This window comes from Ochotona princeps, chromosome 10 (assembly GCF_030435755.1).
Source record: "Ochotona princeps isolate mOchPri1 chromosome 10, mOchPri1.hap1, whole genome shotgun sequence".
NCBI classification, from domain to species: Eukaryota; Metazoa; Chordata; class Mammalia; order Lagomorpha; family Ochotonidae; genus Ochotona; species Ochotona princeps.
Genome location: NC_080841.1, coordinates 8,579,125 through 8,598,264, shown reverse-complemented (window position 1 = coordinate 8,598,264; position 19,140 = coordinate 8,579,125). Strand labels below are relative to the sequence as shown.

At 36.4% G+C, this 19,140-nt stretch overlaps 1 pseudogene; it reads right to left on the bottom strand.

Annotated features, from left to right (window-relative positions):
* Positions 1–2,305: 2,305 nt before the first annotated feature.
* The window catches only part of LOC101518273 (E3 ubiquitin-protein ligase Hakai-like), a 30,633-nt pseudogene continuing 13,798 nt past the window's right edge, over positions 2,306–19,140 (bottom strand).

Sequence of the window (19,140 nt, the reverse complement as noted above, 5' to 3'; positions counted from 1 at the left end):
CTCTGTCTCTCCTCCTCTCTGTATATCTGATTTTGCAACAAAAATAAATAACTCTTAAAAAATAAAAAATAAAGGAAATTTGGCAATTGCAAATGAAGGGCTGTTTTAAGGCAGAAAGTCCAAATAGAATTATACCACCACCATTCTGGTCCTATTTTGTTTCTATATTTCCTAAACTTTCAGCGTTATTTAGTATGACTGCCCTAAAGCGGTTCATTCACCTTTGAGCACAAGTAAGAGATGATGAGATTGTTCCTTCAAGGCATATGCTTTATTCACAGTCAATCCTAAGTCCCTGGTTTCTTTACCAGAAGGCCTCGTGGGCCTCTAGTATCCGGGCAGAAGTCCCTGGTTTCTTTACCAGAAGGCCTCGTGGGCCTCTAGTATCCGGGCAGAGGCCTCTGTGCTTCCTTACTCTATGTTCCTGGCGGGAGTAGGAAAGAGAAGGGGTGAGGTGGGGGTCATCTCTGAGTTCTGATGGAGTTAGAGTGGTGCCGGACTCATGGGGCTCCAGCTTGGAGCACTCGAGACACAGTGTGGTCCCTCTACAAGCTCGTTGAGAGCAATTGTCTGACATGTTCCCTTCTTAAACCTGTTTTCTTAAAGTAATGCTTGTTGCTGATTGATTGGCTTTTAGGATTTCTCTTCCCTCCTCCTTACACACTATTTGGGAGGAGGGAGAGTAGCGTGAACATTACCTTGACAATACAGACTTTCAGACTAGTGCTAACATGTCACTTAATGTTGCTTATTCTAAAAGGGAACGTTAAACACAAAATAACCTTGGGTTGTATCAACTAGTGTTTCACACATTTCAGACTTTAAGAGGAAGGGTTACACACATTTATATATATTTTTAAATATGAATTTTATTTTCATTGTAAAGTCAGATACACAGGAGGATAGACAGGAATATCTTCTGTCCGCTGATTAACTCCTCAAGTGGCCCAACAACTGGAGCTGAGCCAGGAGATTCCTCCAGGTCTCCCACGTGGGTGCAGGGTCCCAAGGCTTTGGGCCGTCCTGGACTGCTTTCCCAGGCCACAAGCAGGGAGCTGGATGGGACACATGGCTGCTGGGTTTAGAACCAGCATCCATATTGGATCCTAGCGTGTACAAGGTGAGGATTTTAGCTGCTAGGCTATCACACCGGGCCTATAATTTATATTTTTAACAGATAAGTTTTGCTCATCACACTGAGTAAGTGGAAAAAATGAGAATTTTTCTATAATGGAACAAAAGTGGAATCAAGGAACATCTTTATTGTATGTGTTAAATGTGATCTGTATGCTCATGGCATTCCACAGATCTGTTTTAAGAACACATCCACAGTGTCTATTTTCTAAGTTTATATAAATGAATTCAACAAATGATTATGAAAGTATGTGCAATGCAAGTTCATTTTTATTTATATATGAATCATTTAAGATGCATATTGAAATATAACTTTTCATTGCATACCTCCAGAGTAAGCTATGACATGAATGAGTTCAGCAATTTATTTAAATACTTTGACCGAATGCCGTATTGAAGTGTCTTGATTTCCAGTCCTGAATCTGTTTTTTGGCCCAGATTCCTAGCAGTGTGCAGGCCAGGAAGCTCTGGAGATGGCTCAGGAAGTGCTTGCTTGCTGACACAGGGCAATCTGCACTTGAATTCAGGGATATGGCTTCACTGTCTTGACTTTCAGGGAGTGAATCAGAAAATGGAAGATCTCTCTTTCTCCTCTGTCTCTCTCCCGTCTCTCTCCCTTCCCATAAAATAAAATAATAAATAAATGCATTTTAAAAACATTTGCCTCATTAATTCTGCCACTAAAAGGCAAGCTTTCAACTAATCTTAAAAGACTAAATTCCAGATCTCAAAACATTTGATTTAATCAGGAAACATTGTATTCATGAATCCTAATATGGCACTGTACTCCAAGAGTATGTAAAACTGGTACAGGTTAAACATAACTTAAAAAAATTTTGAAGTGGCGGAACAGTAGGCACCGGATTGGATCATCACATGCTGCGTTCACAAAATGAATTTTCATTGTGTCACATATCAATGTATCAGTAGTCTCAGGTCCCTCTGTAAGTCTCTATTGTTTGTTAATATCAAAGGTAGTCAAGAATCTGTCATTTATAAATCACTTATTCTTTCCAGAGTTAAGATCTAGCTGAATATACTTAAAATCATCCTCAAACATTCTGAGGTGGAGCGTTTCTCTGTGGCTCTAATCTATCAGGGATGTATTGAATTCAGGAGGTCAGGAACAGTCATTGGGCTTTATTCACCAGCCCCGTGAGGTCCCCCTTTGTCACCCAATGTTGGGTGGGGCCAACTTCCTCCTTTTCCATTGTCTCCTTGAATCAGGTTCTGGGGTATCTTGTTGGATGGGTATCTTCTCGGAGGGGGCCTTCAGGGCTTGACATCCTGGGCAGGCACCCACATAGATTGCTTGGAAAAACACAGGCAAACCTTCTTCCCACAGTAGGCAAGGGGTCCGGGCCTTTCCTCCTTTGGGTGGCTGTCTCTCCGTAGAACTAAAGGCATTCTCATTCTGCAGAGGCACACTTCTGGCAGTTCGCTGAAAGAAGAAATCTGAAAAAAAATTAGGGTGAATACAACCAAATAAATGCGTCCACAGGTGGTAGTATCTTCCCCCTCTGCTTTTGAAGCATATTTTTATGGTCTTGGTGTTTTCTTTCAACCATTACCTGGCCTTGATATTCTAGGGCAGGCCTGTACACATTTAATAATTGTTTCTGGGGGTTATAAGGGCTACCTATCAAAAATGTGAGGCACATGAGCCAATCTTAGTTCAGGACAGAATAATAAATCGGTTTTAACAACAGTTTAAGATCTTTAAATACTATTAAAATTATAACCAATTGATAAGAATTACTTCCTATTCTTAGTGACATAAGTTTACCATAGTTTTTCAAATTGTTTACAAATGTACATACAATAGAATATAAAATTTGCAGGTTATAAGAAAAGAATGTAAGCAGTCAGATCTCGAACAGTCATGGCTGGAACCAGAAAACTTATTAACCAACAAGACGAGGCATCTGTTTACTCCACATGCTATTTAAATAAAACCAAGGAATTTTTACCTTTGCCCAATTCATGTTTATTACATATCGTAGGATAAGTTATTAGCTCTGTAGGAAAGCAATTGATTAATGGGAGGTCACTGGGAAGCCTCGCCAGTGTGGAACCATGGCCTACTACAATCGTGTCAGTATTCCAGGAGCGACCGATATGGAAAAGCAAGGACCAGGAACTCCCTAATCCTCAGGTTTAGATGAAAGATCAAGGCAAAGGTGCTGGAACTCCCACAGCCTCAAGTCAATTCCTGTTGTTGTTGATATGGAAACTTCTCTAATTCTGCTCCCTTATGCCCATGTGACCCTCAGCCTGTAAAAGTCTGATGCTGTTAATAAACTTCAGCTATTGACCATCAGTCAGTAGTCCACCTGTATGATTATTGGCTCTGTACACCCAGTGCATTGCTGCCAGACAGCGAACAGCTAAGTGTATCAAGATGACTTAGGAAACATACAGTCAAGTAGATCTACCCTTTTAAGTAGCTTTTGTTACAAGAACTCTAAAAGCTAATTCACAGAAGCTAAAACATTTCCCAACCAGCAAACACAAATAGCAATGCATGATAACACATTAAAGATTGCTTTGTAAAATGAAAGCTAATCTGAAATGAAAAGTCACAAAAGAGATGAAGATGAGAAACCTATGCACAGATTTCAAGATTTAGTGCGTCAGAATACATTTATCTTTGCTTCTGTTTTACATGAACCACTATCATTTTGAAAGATTAAAATATCGTACCATGCCTGTGGTTATCAAATATGATCACTAGTCTTGTTCAGCGAGCCAGTGAGTCTTAGTTCATTATTATGGACTTATAATATGTACTTTGTCCTGCATTTGACTTATTCTGTGTTAAGGAAATGACAGATATTTTACCAGGAAATATCACATCAGGGTAATCATTCTTTGTCCAAAAGTAGATTATTAATTCCATCTGTCAGAGTGAAAGACACAAAATTCATTTGGTTTTAATTCTGCTCCTGCTACTTCAAGTTTGACTACACATTTCTTCCCTTTTATTGTTTCAGGCTAAGTGGAAATCTACTTACTCAGCAACTTGTGGGGGGTCTTGTCAGATCTGACCATCTCGGCTTCATTTTTCTGGTTTTTCTTTCCTTGGATATTGGCATAACTTGTTTGTTTTTCCTTCCATGTATCCGCTTAATGAAAGAACTATTCTCTAACATATATGCCAGTTATTATTGTAATTTATTGTCTATTATCTCCATAGCATTATTTCGTGTTTGCAGTCTGTGAAAAATGGACCACAGCCCTCTAGTTTTGTTTTGTTTTGTTTTGTTTGTCTAGCAGCCATGTTTGTGACTCTTGTAAAACCACTGGAGAGGTAGAGGAACTGTTGCACTTCTCAGAACTTGTGTGTCCTGCCTCCTCCTCCTCTTGAACTTTGTGAATCTTTCTGCTACAGTGGAAACACACATTCCCATGCCACCATCGTGATGGCCAGCAATAGTCTCCATCTTGTATTTCCCTGACAACGTCACTGAGCTGGTATTGGAGTGGAGAGTCTTTGATTGCACATCTCAGACTCATCTCCCTCCTGGTGAGCCATAGCCTACCCTTTCCAACAGAGACCAGATCTTAATCACACGTGGGCAGTGAGTCTCCGTCACTGTCGTTTCTGTCTCCGCCTCACACTGTTCCTCCACCTGTTAATCCCAGTATTCTTCAATATCCTTTACTTCCTGCTCACAAATTCTTTGCAGATCCAATCTACCATCATAGGTAATGATTCTGAAAATTGAATTTTCCCTGCTTAAATTACAGTGTTTTCTACCCCTAATCACAGAAATCTTTCTTGTCTACAGGATACCATCACACAAAATAGCCTCATTTGTCCAAATCATTGCTTTTATTTAACTCCCTTCTCAAATTATTGATATTCATGACAGGAACCATAGCCTGAAATTCTGTGTACTTTACGTAAATGTAAGGTTTTTCTTGATGTAAAAGAAAGTGATAATTATGAAGTAGCTTTTTTGGTGGACAGATACTATTTATATAATACAAGCAGTTAAAAATATTTTTAAATGCATACTTTCTTGATTGAAATAAATTGTACCTGTATGTATGGTGTTATGTCAATGCTCATTTGAAATAAGAAGTGAACAGAATTTTGCTGAAGGCTTAATATTGCAAGGAGTTTTGCTGGTTTTAATGGTAAACAGTTCATTACAACGATTTCTCACTGATTATTCAGGTTTTACATTGTTATTAATTTAAAAATATGATTATAGTGAGATATTGTGATATAATGTTATAGTGATGTATTGCGGGGGACATGTTACTGGGAATTTCAACCTGTGAGTGATTGCTGTTAAAAATTCCTTATCCTCACTTGAGTTGACATTATGTGTCATGGGTGTGGGATAGTTTAGCCTCTGTATTAATTATGTGTTCTTTCATATAATATTTCTTTCACATAATCCATGAATAGTTAACTATATTCAGTCTTCAACATACAAAAATAAGTTGAAGATCAAATTTGTGTTCTTTTCAGTGGTACCAATCCTTCTAAAATATTCAGTTATTTGTTTTGATGATATAATGCCAAAACAACAGAATTTTAGAAATCCCTGGATTATCGGGTTCAAACGTGTCTATGTGCAGTGCTGACAAGCTCACTTACCCTACAAACACATACAAATGTATATTTATGCCTGGCACTTCTGACACATGGAGTTTAAGTCTGAAATTTAAAAACAAATTAGCTTTCCAAGCCTCCGAGGCAGAATGACATTCCTTTCACTTTACTGAAACTATAGCAGTAGTAATTGAAGAAGAAAATGTTGATGCAGATGCCAAGGCCACCCTGAGCAATAAGAATTCAGCAAACTGCTTAGTGGAAAAAGACTATTAGGTCATAACTTTAATCACTCAGGCATATCTGCCTTTAATTAGTCTTTGCAGATTGGATGACCTCTATGGGGCAGTAAAGGAATATCTTCATGTAGCTGGGCTACTGCGTAGTGTCTACGGTGACGTAATGACGTACTCCTGCCTGTTTCCCTAGAATAACACAAATGATTTGGGGATGTATGTACAGGTCATACTCTAATTAGACCTTGGATTTGATACTTTGAGGCCTTATCCCACAAGCCCAAGTTCAGTTACTTCTAAGTAAATCATCTTTAAATTGGTAATTGAAATTTACATTTCAACTTTAGCTTTCAAATTGATATTTCCATACTTGTAAGTTTGATACTATTACCCTTAGATTTCTCTCACTGTTGAAATAAATAAATACCCCTATACTTGGAGATTTTATTCTGTGTTGCTGCAATCTCTGTCCTACCAACTGTTGCTAATTCACTCCTGAAATGGCAGCAACATTCAGACTTGATCCAAGCAGAAGACGGGGGCCAGGAAATCTGTGTGAGGCTTGCATGTGAGTGGCAGGGAGCCCAATGTTTGGATCATCATCTCCTGATTTTCCAGGTGCGTTCTCAGGCAGGTGGGTGCATGGCAGAGCAGTGGGACTCCAACTGACACCTCTGTGTGGGATATCAGTGTTAAAATCCCAGTTTAGCATGTTGCGCCACGTCACTAGCCCTAAGATAGAGGAGATTTTAAAGAAAAAGCAAAATCATAAAGTAACTGTGAAAAAAATTAAAATTAAACTAAATCTTAAAAAAGCACAATTGTAAAATAAGTGTGTGCCGCATGAATAGCCGTGTTTTCTGAATGGAGCCTTGAGTTAGGCGGCTGTGTGGGTCTTTTTTATCTCTTCGTGAAATGTGATTCTTCAGAAGGACTGCCTGCTGATTTTTTTTTCTTTGTAGTACATTCTACTCCCTTTAATTTCTTTTCAGGGACACGAAGTTAAAAAGGAGAATGTCTTGTAAGAAGCAGGTATTTATACGAATACATGAGACAGAGCCCAGGAAGAAAGGGCGTAATGGGGAGCGAAGTTTTGAGCTCTCTTGCTCCATTGCTAAGAGTGAGTGTTCACTTGAGATTATCTAGTGAGTGATACTTCTTACTGCTTGCTGTGCAGTGAGCCTTACATCACACATTTGTGCTTATTCGTTAGGAAAATGCCTCTGTGTCTGAATTGAAATGCATGCTAACATGGCCGTTTTAACCTGGGAATGTGACACCTTAAGTTTCATTTCTTAGGCATTTCTTAGGCATTTGTTGCATTTCTTCTGACCATATATAGCTAATGTTCATTGGATAAAATTATATCCATAGAGAGTTATGCATATATATGCATATACATGTGCAGAAACTTTCTATGAAAAACATTTCACATAGTGTATACAAAAAGTTTTGGTTTTAATCATTGTTAATATTATGTGGATTTGTAATTGTTAAGAGTTTTAAGAACAAATATGAAATAGAAAATCCAGAATCACAAATATGTGATTTTTAAAAAAGCATTTTCAAGATTTATAGTTGATTCATCTGGTGACTGGGGAAAATTAAATCAAATTGGTTAGAAATACTGTATCATTAAATATTTTATGGAGGATGCCGTCCCTATGTACATGAGCTCAAGGCAGTGTGATCTGAGTTACATAATAAGCAGTAGCTGAGTATCAATTACAAAGCCCTGAAGAGTATTAGATATTTTGAAAATAAACATATGCTATTTCCTAAAGCTATATGGAAACATGTCTCTAAATTTAAAAGAACTGTCAAATATATCAGTGAAAATGGAAGAAGTTTCATAGCAAAGACATGAATGATTTTCATGACTTTTTTAATTATGGAAGTTTTGTTGCTTAGAGGGACAATTTTAATTTAATTTAATTTAAGGGTTGGACTGATTCTTGGAAGACAGCAAAATAAAAACTAAAACTTGAAAAAGTATCAACAAAGGAAAGCATCCTGGGATAACAGGGTTGGACTTTGTCCTGTCCTAACAGGAGGTGATTCCCAGTCACCGTGTCAAGTTTGCAGCCTCTGGATTTATTAACTCTTCAGCATGTGAGTTCTGAGCTGGTGGATGGATTATTGATCAATTCAGGGAACTCAGCTTCAAAATTTTAAGTCCACCCTTTAGTGCCAGAATGTTTTTAAGCCTTTCATTTTGTGATATGTCTTTGAGACCAAACTCTAACAGAAGATAGCGCAAATCTATTCTTTACATTATGTTCATTACTGTCCCATTGACCAAAGAATGATTTATGGCCAAAGTAAATCCTAAAGCTGCATAAGGTTGAACAGCCACACGGTTAAAACTGTACAGTCATGGGGCAAATCAGTCACTTCAGCAAAGAAAATCAATCGTTAACAATCCCATACACCATCAATAATTATCTGTTACTCAAGGTGGTTAGTGTCATTCGATTGTCCCTGTAGGTGTCCAATCCACTTACTCTGAGCAGGAAGAGATTTGTAGAAGGTGTTAGTGACTATAAGAGCTTCTGGAAAACCAGGGACATAAGCATGGGTAGTATAGAGTTTAGGACAACTGGAGAAAATATTGAGTTACATTCTAATAGCATCCCTCTGCAATGACAAATACTGAAGAATAGTCTGTATCGTAGGTGTCTCTAAAAAAGAAAATGTATAATTATCCATGGTACACATCCTACCAGATCTACCTCCTTGGCTGCCAAATCAAAGTGCTTCACATTCAAACTTGCCATACTGCACTGCAACCGTCACATGGCTGTTGACACTGTCTGTCTGGAAATTAAATTTGAACAGGCTGTGTCTGGGGTTTAAAACACTCAGCAGCTCCCAAGATTGGATGGTGTGTAACCTATTTTCCTGGCATGGGAAACTCCTTAAAATGTTTATTTGCTTACTAACTCATTACAAGGCTTTTATTATCCTTTCCTCCTGTGTCCTTCCATGTGTCCTTACACACACACACACACACACACACACACACACAGAGTTTTACAGGAGCACGGCTTCTCTAGTGATCCACACCTCTGGAGAGTTTTTTCTTCTGCTTTATCAGCATGGAATCTAATAATGAGGAATTCAAGCTGAGAATGACATCTCTCTGCTCTACACTGACTGAGGATCACAGAATCCTCTCCTATATCCATTACAGACTTTTAAATTATGATGATTTTCATAGGATTCTAACTAGGACCCCATTATATCTTGAATGCATGAATCGTGATTATAATCGTATAATCTCTCTCTCCTACCCTCTCACTGTTCCAATTTGTTACCTGTTAAAATATCTCACTAGTAATTTACTGCATTAATAACTGAATATATTAAGATGCAATGAAGTTATTCCATATTAAATTGCCTGATTACACATGAACGTTAGTAAATATTTTGAAAAATTCTGTCATATGTATTAACATTTTACCGTTATAGCTTCTTTGCTTTCTTTTTTAAGTGAGTGATTCATTGAAGTTAAACATGCGTCATCTTCTGATATACAAACGGTATGGTTAGTTCATGTATTCACTCATGGAATTTTGCAGCTAGAACTTTATTACTCTTCTGTTGAGATAACTGTTCTCAATGCACTGGAACAGCAGCAGAATCAGTTTGCTGAAGTGATTCACTAAGAATATACTCTGACACTGCGAATTCCTAAGACAACATGTGAATGTAAAACATTTTCATTAACTTCATTGGAATCTTGTGTTTGTATAATGATGTTGCACAAACCACTTGAACTATGCTTTATTGAAAGGTTAGAAATTTCTTTAATTATGCCCTTGATGAGGATTTTTTTAAAACAAATGTAAAAATAACATGATATTTGGAGATTACTGGCAACTTTTACACTAAGGGAAGCATATTTCAAAGCCTAGCTTGATGCTGAAGTCTTTTATTATTTTAAGTAGCTAAGGGATTTATGGGAGCTGGATAAAGAAATTTGAATATAGAAATGTGTGTGAGTGTGCCTGCACATCTAACCACAGAAATGATTGAAATTGATGAGTTCAGATAAAGAAACACCAGCTATACATAATATCCCAAGAATTTCTGACTTTAAAAATTACTATGATTGTGTGGAAGACAGTAAAATGACTGTTTTGTAAAAAATGTTTCCCTTAAAATATTTACATTTTAGTTAGTTAAAGCAATCAGGTTAGACTGCATATTTTTACATATTTTTGAAGTCATTTCAACTTCAAAAATGAGTATTCACATACATCAGGATTTACAAAGTAAAATGATAATTATTTTCAAACTCAGTCATTTCAGTATAGTCATCATAAAATTTCTACAGAAAGTTAGAATGCTTTATGTGATTATAGAAAAGTAATTTTAGCTATGTGCTGTCTTCAGTTTGGAGAGAACCCTCCATGGGATTGCGTAGTGACTTCTGAAAATCCACTTTGGGATGATGTAGAAATATAAAGGTAAATTAGTACTTCAAGTTTAATGAGACTCATCCAACAGCTTTTCTGTTTGAAAAATAAGCTTTAGGGACAGGTGACTCCGTGCAGCGTGTTGTCCTGCTGTTTGAGTCACCTGAGACCCTGGAGAGAGTGCTCAGTGTCCGTTTCTTTCCTCCCTGCTCCTGGCACACCTTCGAGCTAACACAGGTGGGGCAGCCCAGGATGCCTCAGATACTTAAGTTATCACTCACATGGCAGACTTGGATGAAATTCGTTCCTCAGCTTTGTCCGGACCTATAACTTTCTCTTTTTTCCCTCAATTTAACTTTCAAGTGAGTACTTTTAAAAACAAAAATATATATTTTTAAGATTTATTTATTTTTATTGGATAGTCAGATATACAGAGAGGAGGGGACAGAGAGAGAAAGATCTTCAGTCGGCTGACTGACTCCCCAAGAGGCTGCAATGACCTGAGCTGAGCGAATCTGAAGCCAGGAGCTGGGAGCCTGCTCGGGGTCTCCCATGAGGATGCAGGGTCCCAAGGCTTTGGGCCATTCTCGACTGCCCTCCCACGCCACAAGCAGGGCGCTGGATAGTAATCAAGGCTGCTGGGACATGAACCAGCGCCCGTATGGGATCCTTGCCAGCTCTTCTGATCAGTCTTTAGTTCTAATCATTTTAATAAGTGTCTTCTCTTGTGACTCATTAGGAATTTGGTAAAAAAAAAAAGAAAGAAAGAAAAAAAAAGGAAAAAGAAAAACCAAAGAGTGCATCTTGCAGACCAGATCAGTTTTGGTGGAGATAAATAATTTATTTTAGTAAAAAAAAGCTTCTGGTTTATTAACTATACGTTGTTTGTCTATTTCACTTACTGTGTAATATTTATTTATTTAACATTTCTTCTTCTCCTTTAGTATATTCTGTTTCCCAGTTTCTCAGGGAAGCTAATATGAGACTTTTCACATCTGTTATACAACTTCTCAAAATGTGAACTTTTTTTTTTAATTTGCCTTTAGATGACATGCCTTTCAGAAAGTTTGAATTTACAAATAACCACAAACCTTATGGAGGTTCTTCTCACTCAATTATGTACCTTCAAATTTTTGAGACTCTTTACACCCAATAACAGATGTCCCTGCAAAATTTTCATGTGGTCTTGTTTCAGCAATTAAAATAAAATATTTATTTACTTGCAAGGTGAAACTACAAAGAGGAGACAAACAGGAGAGTGGCCTTTCATTTACAGACTCACTCCGCAGTGGGTCACAGCAGCTGGGGCTGGACCAGGCCAAGGTAAGAAGCCTGGAGCTCCTCCTGGGTGTCTCACAGGGATGCAGGGTGACAAGCCCCTGCTGCTTTCTCAGGTGTATCAACAAGGAGCTGCATAAGAAGTGGAACGGCCTGGCTGCCGCCTGGTGTCCATATCAGTTACAGATGCCCAAGATAGCTTCTGAAATCACTATGCCATCTTCTCAGACTCTCGTTTCAGTATTTTAAACTCCAATTTTAACGTAGTTCTTACATTATGACTTTTATAGATAGTACATTTTTTCCTACATTTTTTGAAAAGTAGTTATGCCTTTAGTACCACTTTTAAATTATTTGATTAAAGTATTCCATGTGGTTCTCAGCTGGAGTTTCCTGAGATTCTGGTTAATTCTCACTTCATTTAAAGATAGATTTTAGGAAAAATTCTCATGTGGTTTTCTGTCCTTAACCTCCTCCAATTATTTCTTAAAACACTGCATATTGAATAATTTGCTCTAAGTTGCCCTATAGCTCAAGAATGCACTTTTTTTTCATTTATTCAATTCTGTTTTACTATTATATTTGGCAGGAATTTTCAAAATATTTACCAATTTGAGTACTATGAAACAATTCATAGATTTAAAAATGTTTTAAATATGCAAATTCCATTTCATTTCCATGGAAACAATTTACTTTTTAAAACAATTTTACAATTTCTAACATCTTCTTCCAATAATTTTAGTGTATTTTCATCTCATAGCTTTTTTCATTTGAAAGCCTTTTTCTTTTGGAAGTTTGTTGATTTGTACTGATTTGTATCCTGCTTTTGTTTAACTTTAAATGCACTATACTGCTGAAATAACTCTGAATGTCCATTTTTTTTCTTCAGTGCTTCATTTAAAAAAGTTGCTTCTGAAACCTTGCCAGTGTTACATAGTTGGATACTTGTGTAATTATTTCTACATATGTTCTTGGGTTTCATTTTGGAATTTATTTGACTCACTTGTGACTTGGGGATCTTACGCATCTTATGTCAAATTGTCATCTAGAACTTTTGTGATGCTCTGTCATGGCTACTTATTTTCCATGCACCTTGAGAATATCTAGTGTGCGTGGTAAGAAAGTGCCCTTTTCCTGTCTTTGCAAGTGGTGCCCTGCTGCTTCCTATCTTTACAATGGTGCTTTCCCTGACCTCAGCTGGTTACCTTACGGCTATGCATCAACCGCTACACAGCGGAATGCTGGAATCTTCAGGACTTCTCTGTGTAGCTCCCCCTCTCTACTTCTCTGACCTCTATGATCTCTGGTCTTGGTCTCCCAGAAATTCCTGCATGTCTTCTCAATTGACACCTCAGTCTATGAAGTTTGACATGAGGTCTGAAACCAGGGAGACTTATTGCACTGTGCCCAACTATGCATTATCTGGTTGATTTGGAAAGTGAGTTACGGGGCCAACACTGTGGCATTGAACAGGTTAAACTATTGCTTGCAGTTCTTGCATCCCGCAGGAGCCTGGGTTCCAGACCCACAGCTTCAGTACCAATTTGTCTCTCAGCAGTCGGGAAAGAAGTGGAAGGGGGTCCACTTACATGGACCTCTGCCACCCACACAGGGGTCCCAAAAGGAGTTTCATGCTCCTGGCTTCAAGCTGGCCCAGTCCGGATTGTTGCAGTAGTTTGGAGAGTCAACCAGCTGATAGAAGATTTCTCTCTCTCTCTCGGTTCAATTTCCTTTTTCTTTCTCTCTTTTTCTGTCTCTCTCCCCTAATTCTGCCTTCCTCATGCCTCCCTCCAAAAAACCACCATAACAATATGCACGCTTTTTCCTATAGCAGTAAAAAGGACACATACTATGTATTAGATTTAAATTAGTATTTTAATTTAAAATTCAAGCTCTGTTAAATCAATTTTGTAGTGTTTCCAAAAATGTTAAATATTGCCTGCACTACAAGATTACCTTCTATATAAGATGATAATTTCTCATAACTATGTATATGTTAAATACGTATTTGAATACATTTCATAATACATCACACAAGATTAAATTCATGATGAATATTTCAAGCCCATGATTTATACTCATTTCCTTCATCCATATATCTAGGTAAATTGGCAGCATTTTTATAAATAATTTTATATCAATTGAAAGAAATACTAATCTCCAGAAAATTATTTTTTTCTTTAGTAGTATTCCCCCATTCCATTTGTTAACATGACAGTTTTCATTCTAGATCAAAATCCATACACCTAGCTAAATACAGTCAGTAACTTTGGTATAGCCTTAACTTCCACAGTGATTCTAGATTTTGTCATCCCTGTTCTATCAGATTGACAAATCATGTAAAATGCCTAAGATAATGTATTATTATGTGGTATTCAGAACACTCATATCAGTATATATTAAAACATCAAAAACCTTGACCTAAACATGACATATTTCCACAATCTCCAGCCAGCCTGACCACATGTGACAAGACGTACCTTAATGAGGAGCTGTTGTGAGGTTACGTGTTGGCTCATCCGTGCATCAGCACAGCCACACACACAAAGAAGTTACGACACGTTCTGTTGTTCTGATGAGAAATCATATTTCAAAGAAATGCAGCAGGCTAATGTCGGTAAACAAATTAGCAAAGAACAAGTCTTAGATTTTAATCCAGCCGTGTTGTGAATGTTACAGTTGTACCTGATTGTTTGAAATTGTCCTGGGTTGATTCGAATTTTTCCCCCAACAAAATAATACCCGGCAGGAAAAAATGTTGTCACTTTCCAAATTAGTAAAAATGTTCAATAATAAGCACTTTGACATTGTGTTATATTCTTTCATACAACTTAAAGTTTAAGTTATTCTCAACAATTTGCTGAAATATTTTAATCGACTTATTCCTATAATATGCCTTCTACTTATGCTCTTCATGCATTTCTCTGAATTTTTAATCTGTTATGATTTGTCCTTACTGCAGCATCAGACCTGAATCATGATTCTTTTTTTTATATAAGATGTGATTATTTTTATTGGAAAGTCAGCTCTACAGAGAGAATTCTTTTTTTGTTGTTTGTTTGTTTTTGTTTGTTTGTTTGTTTTAATTTTTTTTCTTTAATATTCATTTATTCATTAATTACATTGCATTGCATGACTGGGATTCCCCCCCCTTCACCCCAAACCCTTCCCCCATCATGAATTCCTTCTTAAAGCAATAATAGTTTAAAACTGGTTCTGAGTTAGAATAAAATAGAAACTGTAGAAGTCTTTGCCCTTGATTATTTAGGAAAAGTTCAAAAGCTTTGATAATAAAACTGATGTCATTAAAAAAATCATATCAGTTCCTTATCTAGGATTCCTCATCTAGGATTCAGGCGGTTCTGATTTCTTCTTTCACTGTAATGTTTCTAATTATCAATAATTGAAATTAATTTTGGTACACAGCTATTACTAAATAAGACAAAGGCTGCACAAAAAAATGGCATGAGCTGCTTTGGGGGGCATTTCTCTAGAGGCAATTTTTCAGTTTTAGGACTTTCTCTCTCTTCAAAATGCTCAGCAAGGTATAGCTTGTTCTTGTATTAACTCTAAATTTGTACATTGAAAAGGAGGGTTTATAATTCAGGCTACTGAATTACAAAACAGTTCTATAGTAGAAATCAAACTGAGGACTAAAAATGGATTAAAAGATGAATGCATTAAACAAGTGAAGAAATAAGTTTACGTTCTTTGATACTTTGGAATTTGTATCCTGCTAAATAGTCCAACAATTTTTTGTGTGATTATAAATTCATAAGATACAGTATCTATACTAGAATATTCAATGACACTAGATAATTTCATGTAGCATAAAGAATGAAGTGTTTGAAATTCATCCTTGCAATTCTAAGAATACTGACTTAAACCTTCTTGACTTAATCTGAGGCACAAAGGGGTGACTAGACAGTGTCTGCTTGATCATAACGAAGCAGTTCCTTCTACCTACCTCCATATTTTGTAAAGATAATCTAATTTGTAACAAAAGCTGTGTAAAAAAATTGAGTGATTAAAAAAGAAAATTCCTTGTAAGATTATGTGAATGAATTCCCACATTGCTTTTTTGGGAGTAGTTACCAAGGTAGTTGAATCCTCACTTGCAAATGTGGAATGCTGGTCTGTGATGGGAGACAAGGAGCTGCAGATAAAGAAGCATACATTTCGTCATCTTGTGCTTCTTTGTACATATCATCTTAACATGTTTGATTCAGCTTGAGAAGAAACATAAACAGTAGCAATGAGGAAAAGAACTAAGTGTTTACAGTTTCATACTTTTGGCTATTAAACCATCTAAAAGGAGATTAACTTTACCTCAGATCCCGATACATGGCTTGCCCCTTCTAATTTCCTCTCTCAGTTTTCCTCTTGAGCCATCTCCTTACGGTACAAGGTTTGCTATTTCTGAAACACGTAAAATGCATTAGCTCTCAGGCCTTTGGCAGTTTTTCCTCCTCTGGAAGTCTGATAGGGCTTTTTCGTCCGATCTCCTCTGGATCTGCTCAAAGATTCTTTTAACTGAGAACCCTTCATCTGCTCTTCTATGTTACAGCCTCACTACATGCTGCCACAATGGTCCCTGTCCTAAGTTATGCTTTCTCCTTAACATGAATCACAATCTAACTTACTATATATAGCTCCCTGTAACATTTTTAAATATCTGTCTTCTGAAGATAACTCTTACATCATGGATTGACAAGGGCCATTTATGTTTGTCTACTGCTACACCCCAAGGAAGCTGACTTGTGCCTGGCGAATAAACCACATCTGAAGGAAATGAAATAACAAAATGTTTGCATTTGTTCATATGCAAAAATGGAGTTTAACATGTGATATCAGCACATATTTTTTTCCTTTTCCTTTCAAATTTAATTTTAAAAATAAATGCTGTTATGACATATAAGCCACAACATGATTTGTTGTCTTGAAACATGGAATTATTGTCTTGTAGAAAATATTATTTTAAACATGCAAACTTAATATCAAAATTTAATGAGATATTATTGATATTCTGTTAAATATGTAGCTAATGAATATGTGTATAGTCATAAGCCAATATATAATGCAAAATTTTAATGAAAATTAAATTGTTATGTACAATAATGTCATTACATAGCTAATGTTTACATTCGTACACAACATAAATAGTAGTGTTTGTAATTTTTCTGTAATTCTTATTTTTTAGACTCATATTCAGCTACCCTGTTCCATCAGCTACTCTACACATCTATTTTAAATTGAGGATAAATAAATCATGTCTTGCCATAGAACTTTTAGCTCAAATGAGAGGATGATCTATTAGTCACTTCATGTACTGTGTGTTCTTTGTATAGCTTTACTTATTAATTTTTTTGAGTTAGAAGTCTGCTAAATCCCAGAGCACTTTCTTTGGTTGTTGCATTTCTTTTCTCTTTTACCATGCTTTGTAATAAAAGCTTCAGGTTTGGCCTTTTAAGCTGGATGGCAGAATTGCAACCCTTTAGCTCTACAATGGCTCTTGGAGGTCAATGGCACAGAAAATCTGGAAATTAGCACAATCAGATTTTTTTTTTTTTTTATATATTTATTATTTAACTTCAGTAATTACATTGTATTATGTGACACAATGTTGTTCTTAAATGGATGATAAAACTTTAAATGATATGTAAAATGTAATGATGCAGCCTAAATGTTTTTAGCCATAAGATAACATCCGAAAGGGTTTGAACGCTATGGGCAAATTTTCTTAATCTCTTTGTTCTCAGTTTTATTTGGAAATTAGATTTGATGATGTAATGTTAAAATGCAAACAGTGATTGGAGCTGGCGCGATAGTGTGTCATGGTTAAAGCCCTCGCCTCGCACGCACCAGGATCCTACATGGGCACCGGTTCTAATCTCAGTGACCCCGCTTCCCATCCAGCTCCCTGCTTGTGCCTGGGAAAGCAGTCGAAGGTGACCCAAAGCTTTGGGACCCTGCACCTGCTTGGAAGACCCGGCAGAGTACCTGGTTGCTGGCTTCAGATTGGCGCAGTAACAGCCGTTGTGGTTGGGGAGTGAATCATCAGATGGAAGATCTTCCCCTCTGTCTCTCCTCCTCTCTGCATATCTGACTTTCCAATAAAAATAAATATTTTTTAATGCAAAGAGTGATTAAAAATGCTTTGTCTTAGGAATCACAGATATGCTTTACTTTAGTTTTAAAAAGAGTCACTATTCCTATGAAATCAAGTAGATGTTGGAATCCAACTAGTTTTCTGTTATCAAATAAAGCTTCAACATCCTACGATAAGGGACATTATTAGAATAGAGGATATTTGCCTTAAAATCAGAATTTTTAGAGTATTTTTTAAAACATATTTCCAAAATTTATGGGCTTGAATTACAGTGTTTTTGTTTTGTTTTAGATATTTTTATTTTCAAAATTGTTTCACAATGGAAAATACCTCCAATGTAATAACAGTTTTGGAGAGGGAAGATGGGGAGTTTAAAAGAAAATACCATGAATACAAAAAAGAAAACTTCCATGTGAGTCTCGATAATCAAAAATAATATTGGAAGGTTAACACTATTCTTCAGAGTATTGAAGAATAGAGCAGCAACTCAGAACAGATTTGAATTTTCTATAACATATGATCGCAGCAGATGCTTCTTACATTATGGATATGTAATTGTACAAATATATACAAACAGACATGTTTATTCATGTTTATTTATACATATGCATGTATAAATCCACTTGTTTATATACATGTAAAATATATAGTTGTATATATATGTGTATATATATATATATATTCTTTAACCTATTTTGTCAGTGAAAATTTCGATGTGACACAACAATTCATAGATGTGTCCATTACAAGCACGATTTAGTATTTGTATCCAAGTAATTTTATGTCCACATTTGTTAAAGCTGAAAGTTATCAAACGTAGTAGCTACATGAGGTTGGTCCAGATATGGTTGATACTGTTACAAAATGTGAACTATACAGGAAATATTTTTTGACATTTGTGGTAACTAGAGTGAGTATGTTAGGAAATTAAATGGAACCTATATTTACTGTAATCATTGAGTCTGTTAACTTGGCACTCATTGTGGCCACTGCAGGAGATGTTCAGTACTTTGCATGAATTGAATGAGAAGTAACAGGACCTTCTGCACAAAGGGTGAAATTGCTTAGATGTGACATATTCTGGTTTGGAAGGATTGGAAGTTTTAAGTGATTGATTCATTGTGAAAAACATCAACAAATGCGTGATCGAAAAAAATTTTCACTGAGAGAACCCAATGCAAATAAACAATCTCCCACTCATTTAAGAGTGATCTATATTTATGAAATGCATTGTCTCATTTTAGATTCAGTTTGTTTAAATAAAATTGACGGCCAAACTAAATTAAAAAAATAGTTATGCTTTAAGGTTATCACAAAACTCAAATTTTCAGACTGTCTTTCACAAACTTGAAAGCTGTGAAAAGAGGCATAAAGGTGAAATTGTTGAATTAAAAT